General features: G+C 37.0%; 1 long non-coding RNA gene across 1 annotated transcript; it reads right to left on the bottom strand.

The window, feature by feature from the left end:
- Window positions 1-2289: 2289 nt before the first annotated feature.
- On the bottom strand, window positions 2290-6239 carry LOC113274251. The gene is made up of 13 exons (XR_003322898.1): window positions 5961-6239; window positions 5571-5812; window positions 4646-4775; window positions 4477-4565; window positions 4087-4186; window positions 3864-3988; window positions 3641-3773; window positions 3442-3534; window positions 3284-3366; window positions 3145-3206; window positions 3001-3051; window positions 2827-2884; window positions 2290-2740 (listed from the first exon to the last, which is right to left on the bottom strand). It is a non-coding gene; the product is annotated as an uncharacterized LOC113274251 (long non-coding RNA).
- Window positions 6240-8643: the final 2404 nt, after the last annotated feature.

Genomic DNA, 8643 nt, shown 5'->3' with positions numbered 1-8643 from the left:
AACCGAACCAATGGTTAATGGATTGGTTTGGTTTAGATTTTTAGAAACCAATAGTATTGGTTTCGGTTTTGGTTTGGCTAGAAACCGACCATGAACAGCCCTACTTGTGTTGTACATGATATTTCCTTGCAATTGAACAACTCTCTAACTAGTTCATTTGAGTCATTTGAACTAGTTATGGTGAAGAATAATATGGTTGATATGAAAGTGATCATATGGCTAACCATTTGGTTAACAATTGTTGAACCAACTAATGTACAAGTTTGGGTACGGTTACACAAGCCCAGGAACGTGCATTTCATTTGTGTATAACAAGCTATGTTTTCGATATAACGGTTGATAAATATTGGCTTGAATCTAATCAGGTTTTCATCTAACGGTGAATATTGAATGCTTTGTTACCAAGTTAACATTGATTTGAAAGACTATATAAGGGAGAACTCTAGCAACTGGGAAAACTAATCTCCACACATTCTGTGTGATACTAGTTGTGCTAAGCTAGAGTCGATTCTCCTTTAACCTTTGGTTTCTTCTTCTAAACCAGGTTAACGACTTAAAGACTTTGTTGGGATTGTGAAGCCAGACCGATACTACTTTTCTTGTAGTTGTCTGATCTGATCTTGTTGTTTCTATCGTACGAGTACAATTGTAATAATTGGCTTGAGATTTCTATCTCCGATAGGCAAGATAAAAAGTAATCACAAACATCTTCGTCTCATCGTTTGTGATTCCACAATATCTTTTTTCGCTGCGACGATTAAGACTATTCTGAGGTGATTGATAATACTAGGTTGTTCTTCGGGAATATAAGTCTGGTTTATCAATTGGTTCATGTTCACCTTGATTTATCAAATGACGGAACAAAACTCGTAGGTATATTCGTGGGAGACGGATTATCTATTATCGTAGACTTTTCTATGTGAGGCAAATTTGTTTATTAAAGTCTTCGACTTTGGTTCGTAGCAACTCTTAATTATGGGTGAGATCAGCTAAGGAATCAAGTACGTAGTATCCTGATGGGATCAGAAACGTAGGAGCATAATTGTACCTTGGATCAGTATGAGATTGGTTTGGGTTCAACTACAGTCCAGACCGAAGTTAGTTTGGAGTAGGCTAGTGTCTGTAGCGGCTTAATACAACGTGTGTTCAATCTGGACTACGTCCCGGGGTTTTTCTGCATTTGCGGTTTCCTCGTTAACAAAATTTCTGGTGTCTGTGTTATTTCTTTTCCGCATTATATTTGTTTATATAATTGAAATAATACAGGTTGTGCATTGTTCAATCAATTAGAATATCCGACCTTTTGGTTGTTGATTTAAATTGATTGACACTTGGATATTGGTCTTTGGTACCATCCAAGTTTATCTCTCTTATATTTAAATTGAGATTCGCAGTTTGCTTGAGTAAGATTTAAATCGAGAGATTGAGATATAAACTCTTTGATATACTTTTTGTCTAGATTGAGTCTGACTGTCTAGTTGATTCTCTAGAAAGTATATTGGAGTTTGTCCATACAGATTGCTAAGCGAAATATCGGGTGTGGTTGTTAGACCCCCGCTTTTTCAATTGGTATCAGAGCAGGCAAACACGTTTAAAGACCTTATCAGTCTGTGTTTGTAGCGATATGATTATGTTCGAGTCTATCTCTAATAATGCACCTGTTCATAAATCACCAGATGATTTTCAAAGCTTGGATTCTCCGGAGAGGACTGTCACATCTAGGTCAGTATCTAAACATTCTCTTAATGTAAAACCTGTTGAAGTCTGGGAAACACGCCTAGAAGAACAGTTGGATGAACTTTCTGATGAAGGTGATTCAGATATTGATAGAGATGTTGATGAGGAAGTCTCTGAGTATGTGAAGGTTTTGAATTCGTTAGAAAAGAAGATGACAACTTCTCATGTCACTCCTCTCACTACACCAAATTCTGGGATTAGTAACAGAATTGAGCCGTTACTAAAATGGGTTGACCGGCTCTTGCCTGATTCAAAAAGGGGTGTTACATTTTTTTGTAACGGCAGTGGGGTCATTACGAATTTTGGGTTGCAACGGCCTGAGCCGTTACTACGTGGCGAGTCGTATCAGGAAAGAGCCGTCACTTTACGAAATGTTTGTAACCTGACCCTCGTAACACCTCTATGCCGTTACGAATTTTTTTGTAACAGCAAACAATTACTGCCAGTCAATATTGACCTGGTCAAAATTAGTCAATACTGACCAATTTTGACCAGGTCAGTATTGACCGGCAGTACATTTTCTGTCGGAAACCGGAATTCCAAATATTACCATGTACAAACCTTTCAATCCATCCACATTCAACAATAATTGCTTCAATCAATTTACATCAACATTCATTCAGTTCTATTAATAAAGAATACAAATTCTTCTAAGCACCAAAAAAAATTCTGTTAAGTATCAAATTCTGATAAGTACCTAAACACTCTTTTACATTCATTCTATGCTGGGCAAGTTATCATCGTGCTTGCTCACTAGCATTCAAATTCAGTTTCATAATTCATACTCCATAGTTGTTTACTAAAATGAATAAAAGTTTTTACACAACCACATGTTACATAGCTCTTACGGTATATGTTGCACTAGGTTTTAAGATTGATTTCAAGAAAGTTAATACTCACTGCTCTTGATGCCTCCTTTACTACCAGTTTACCCTTGTGGCTATGTATTGCTTCAGTGCAAGCTTGGATTGGTATCAGGATCAGCCACAATCAACTTGAATGCCTAGTAAACAATAAAATTTCAGATTAAACTAGAGCAGTAAATAAAGAGTAAAGACCCAACATGAGAGTTTCTTCGTAGCACGTTACCTCAAGTGCATGCCCATATCTTCAATATATAGGCCAGCCAACATGGACATACAGATCCCTTCAATGGAAATTATCATCAGAAAGTAGAATAATGTCAGCAAATCCATTACTTATATAAAATGCAATAATACCTCTTAACATAGCATTCCTTTGGATAAAATGCAAACTACTGACCTTGTATAAGTACCGTATTAACACTAACCCGCCAACAACACTGATCTGCATCTATCATACATCCACGCAATGAGATGAGATGCCATTTTAGATTCTCTTCATAAACCAGGAAAATGTTAAGCCAGTGCATAGCATGAATATTACCTGGTCGATTATAGGCATGAGACCAATGGCTTGAGCTCGGAGAAAACATCCAGGAAGATTACCTGTAATCAAATCCCAATTAACACCTCAAATGAAAACTTGGGTGGAGAAGATAGGTAAGCAAAATATTGTTGATTACCTTGATCAATCCAGTCTATTTGTCCAGTCTGTATTTCTCACCATCTTCTTCTACTTCTTTACCCTCTATGAAACTCCTTTCAGCTGTTTGCAAGAGAAACCATATGAGAGGAGTTCATGTATGATCATCAACTAAAAGTTAAATGTGCAAGTACGTACATGATTCAGCTTCGCTGTCATCTTCGTCTGCTGGAACTTCAACATCCACTTCCTTGGTTGCATCATCCGCAAACACCAATTAGATCATACAACCTAGAATAAAGGGGGAGGAAATTTTCTGGATAATGTTTTCGTTGGCACGCTAAGAGGATGGAAAATAAATACCCAACATAATTATACATAAAATTCAAGTGCTCACTTTAAATTTATCTTCCTCCAAAACTCCCCACCTTAGATGCAACCTAATCTCAGTTCTTCGTCCTAGTGGTTCATTCCATTCATCCTCAGAAATAACAAAAACTTTTCATCAGCCTTAAGACTCCCATAGGTACCTGAAACCAGTATTACAAGATTGTATTTGAGATAGTTTTAACAAAGATCATGAAAAATATCTAGGAAATGCAGTAATGTAAAACACCTACTGTTTGTGATCATTATGCTTGCTAATGAATTCGACATAATCGGCAACAAGATAGACAGTAAAACCCAACTCCAAACTGCCCAATTAAATTGAAGTCACCAATTGTCTGCATTTTCTCCACAAAGGCTGTATGTATAGAAACCAATATCACCCATAGTTATTCACCATCAAATTAAAACAGGGAGGTAAATGTAAATAAGAAGCCTCATGTGTAGAAAAAATACCAGAAGTTCCAGTTTTGAAGTCCTTAATAAGATCTTCCATTGTCATTCTTATACCATGGTCACGAATTGACAAGATTTTCTGTTCCTTGTCTATTTTCATCTGCAAATAAACAAACCAAAATTAGTTTTAGTTACGACAGGAAAATATGGTTATCATCTCATACAAGCCACATAATCCACACTTGTATAAACTTCACCAAAAGGTTTACTAATCTCGAGCTTTGTATCATCACCTTCTCCTAGAATTTCCTTATCTTAGGAGCAAGGAACCTAATTTTATCCGAAAAGACGTTTTAAGATCAATAGTATAACTTAAAATTGGCGATTACTCGACATTAGTTAAAAGCAATATAGATGATCAATAGTAGCTTACTAAATCAAAAATAGAACCTGAAGAAAAAGAGCTTATTGACAGTTAGAGAGCCAACTGAGTTACTGCCTTTGTCACTCTCAAAATAAGTATTCCCACGCTCACAGTTCTGCAAAAGTGGTTGGAAGTATAGGAATCATATACAGTCCTACAGAACTAAAACAAAAGAACATGGTAACAATAACTTACAGGATTTTGAGTAAGACAAGAGTCCCACTTAAAGGCCCAAAGAATATAGATTTTGAATGAGACAACAGTCTCACCAATGAACCAACTTTGAACAAAAGATGCAACTATCTTAAATTTCAGTCCCAAATTCCTGCATCATTTCCAAAAACAAACAACAAGCACGAAGGCAGTTACAACATGAACTAGACTTACACCTTGACAAAATGACTTCATGAATCAAGCCAAAATTTCTCAGCAAACCTGATATATTCTACAACAAATCCTCTGGCAGTTTATTTTTAGTTTGTACTATAATGATACTCATCTTGGAAAACTGTTAATGCAAATAGGCATTAGTCATGACAGAGCTAGTGATAAGCTTACTAAGCTGATTGACAACTAAGGTGAATTGAAGCTTCGGAATAGTCAGAAACAAGCTTTATGACGGTTGGAAACAAAAAGAAGTAACAAATAGTAGAAAGAAACTCAAGAAATTGAATCTACGGCACTCCATTGTTGTGCCTTTGAAAGTCAACAACTAGTAGAAACAGAACATACCAAATGTTTCGTTCAAATGAAGACAACATAAAAACGAAAAAGAAAGTGTGAAGAGAGTGATCAGCAAGGGCTAATTACGTAAGTAGTTATTCGGCAATCAAACCAGTAGGGAAATTACCTAATCATCACCCCATACTCACCAATACTTAGAATACCCGTATGACAATAAGGTGCACATGAGCTACAAAGATTCAGAAAATTCATATATGCGCAGGTAAGACAAATTGGGAAATTACCTAATCATTACCTAACAACCACCACTCAATACAAATTGGGCATACAATTAACCATCTCTCCAACACCTATAGCTACGAATTTCATACAATCTCGTCGCGCATTGCACAGGATTAGAATCTAACTGACAATAATCAAAAACACGAACCCTTACCAAGCTCAGTTCCATACCACCTGCAATGCCATGGCTTGACTGCACTCAGTTCAACCATCAACTTCAGTTCAGCTCAGCCCACACAGTAATTCAGTTCAATTCAATCTTTCATAACTCAATTTCCCATTCTTGAATATCACCTGCAATTGCTTCTTTCCGCACTTCACACAACACAATCTCAATTCTCAACTGCAACCCTAGCCACTGCACTTCAGAAGCTCCATAATCCATCGCTCCATTCACTGCAGAATCCACCAAATACAACACACCACAATACCCATTATTCATCACTGGTTGTCTCCAAAACTCAGTTGCAGATGCAACCCATCTTCTCAATTCAAACCAGATTCACCTCAAAAGCAAAAACAAGTAATAAAGTTTAAAGTTTACCTGATTTTTCTAGGGTTTATACTTGAATCTTGAGTCTCAAAATCTTCTTAGGGTTTGCGAAATTCAAAGATAGATTTGATTCTGTAAACCGGGTTTGCTGATATGAGATTAAGTTATTGAAAAACAGATTAAACCCTAAAAATCCAAAAACTTATGAGATTAGGTTTTGCGAAATCAAGTTACACAGATGGATTCATCGGCTGAGAGGAAGATATTTTTGTGATGATTGAGATTTTTGTGATGGTTTAAACTCGATCTGGTTTCCATGGCTGAGAGGAAGAGAAGAGAGGCTGAGAGCAGAGCTGCAGAAGAGAGAAAAAATGAAACATGAAAAATGAAAAGTTCGATCTGGTTGTAATTAGGGTATACCAAAATCACGTATGTGAATGGCACACTCATAGGAGGAAATATCCTCCAGTATTACTCATCTTGGGCGGAAACACAATAGTAAGCGTGTGAATGGCACACGCACAAATTTCAGGTGTTACGACCTAGGTGTGACCAAGCGTGTGGCTGGCACGCCTATAAAAAAAATTCGTAATGGGTGGCCTCTGTTACGAATTTTAGAAAATTTCGTAACGGCTTTCGCCTGTTACAAATATTTTATAACGGCCATTTGTTACGGGAATATTGTCGGCCAATAAGCCGTTACGAATTGCTGTTACGAATCTGGGAATTTGGTGTAGTGTCTTCTGACTCCTCTCTGTCGTGAAAACAAGAAATTAAGAAGATGTTACGCAGGTGTTTATGTTTCAAATCGTTCTAACGAATCGATCCTCAAGGATTCTGAGGAAAACCTGCGTATGAAGTCACTTGAATGTGATAATCTCTCTCAAAAGTATTTTTTGTTGGAAGAGAAACTCGCGGAGTCTGAAGCAAGGATTAACTCCCAGCAAACAAGTTTTGACGACAGAGAAAGCGCTTATCTCACTCGAGAAAAACGCCTTGAGGCTGATTTACTTGTTGCTCTTGATAAAATCAAGATGTTGGAAGATGACTTGAAAAAATTCAACACTAGTTCAAGAAAATTAACCACTATGCTAGGAGCAAGTAAAAATCATCGTGATACACGAGGATTGGGCTATAAGAGAATAGATGCTCCAAGTATTAGCAAAGAGGTAAAATTTGTCAAGGCTAGTGATTCTTCTCAACAAAAGGTTTCCACTAATGGCAAAAGTGAAATACCTTCACCAACAGTTAAGGTTCAAAAGAGCAAAGTTTATCAACCTCCAAAGTCAGCACACACGGATCGAGGTAAGAACATTCCTTATGTTTGCCACTATTGCGGAAATAAAGGTCACCTGGAAAGGAGATGTTGTTTCCGTATAAGGAATGAGAAACTTCATAATTTTCTTGTTTGGGCATCACAAGAAGTTGTGAAACCAAGATCATATGTTACGACTAATCCCCTTAACGTTACAGGTTGTAATTGTCCAACCTTTAGGCAAAGGAGTCAGTGCTGTGATAAACCTAGATTTGCCTATAAACGTTACACGAATCCTTTTCACAATCGTAATGTTATCAAAAGGATAACTTCGTAAAGATAAAGACAAGATCCGATGCTCCCAATTGGATAAAGACTAACTTGCAAAAGAATAGTCAATCCAATTCTCTTCCGAGAATTCTAGAAGAGAGTAATACGAAGAAGGTTCTGGTTGTTCCTAAACGCACTCAGAAGTGGATACCAAAGAAAGTCAATGATGTTTTGAGTGTGAAAAAGAATGATCTCCCAGAAAATTCCATGACTATGGAGAAGGCAGTATCCATGATGTTGGAACTTAACAAGTTCTTTGGAAAGATGGATTTGGATGTGAAAGGTTCTAAAAGCGATCTCTTTCATGATAATCCAAAAGTCACTTGTGGTGAGCAAGATATTGTTCACCTCAACACAACTTGATTGTGTTGTTAGTGCATCCTCACCAAGGAATGCCCCGTTATGTATACGGTGAGGGAAGCACGAGAATTGGGGCGCACAGATTATGTTTGGTAAGGCTGTAGAATTCAATTGGATTCTTTTATAAAGGTATGTCTATAAACTTGAGCAAGATTTGTGTTTTTATTTGCTTAGAGTACTTTAATGATGTATGTACCTTGCTTATCGTTCATTTCTACCTAACTTGATCTGTGTTTAAGGTTCTTAAGTGTTTAGGTTTGAAAACAGTAGTTCGGGATGTTTGGACTCCATGGTACACATACCTGGTATGCTTACCATCTTTTAAAATCAAAATCCAGGGGTTTAAGTTCGCAGACTTGAAAATTCGTTTGCATACCCGTATGCATACTTTCCTGTAGACGTCGATATTCGGTAAACATGTTTTGGACGTAACTTCTTCGTCCGAACTTGGAATGACCTCATTATTTTTTCATTCTCTTCCTCTTTGAATTCTCTTCAAGATGGAGATGAGAATTCCTGAATTTGGATGAGTTAAGATTGGTATTTGTCCTGCCTCTTGTTTTTGAGTTTTTTGCTCCGTCTCGTCGCACTTGTTCCACTTCTCTTGGACTTGGGCACTTGGATTCTTGGAGTAATACTCTTTTAAGCTCTTATGTAGATTTTACAAGAATTTTGTTGGTGGATCACAAAGAAGAAAGTTCAAGAATGGGAAGTAGATATCTTTACTATGGGATTCTTGAATGTTCACAATCATTTTATGTGAACTATGGTGCATGGTCATTAATGACT

This window comes from Papaver somniferum, chromosome 4, assembly GCF_003573695.1.
Source record: "Papaver somniferum cultivar HN1 chromosome 4, ASM357369v1, whole genome shotgun sequence".
Taxonomy (NCBI): Eukaryota; Viridiplantae; Streptophyta; class Magnoliopsida; order Ranunculales; family Papaveraceae; genus Papaver; species Papaver somniferum.
The sequence above is the reverse complement of the archived record's forward strand: the minus strand, read 5'-3'. Positions and strand labels throughout refer to the sequence as shown.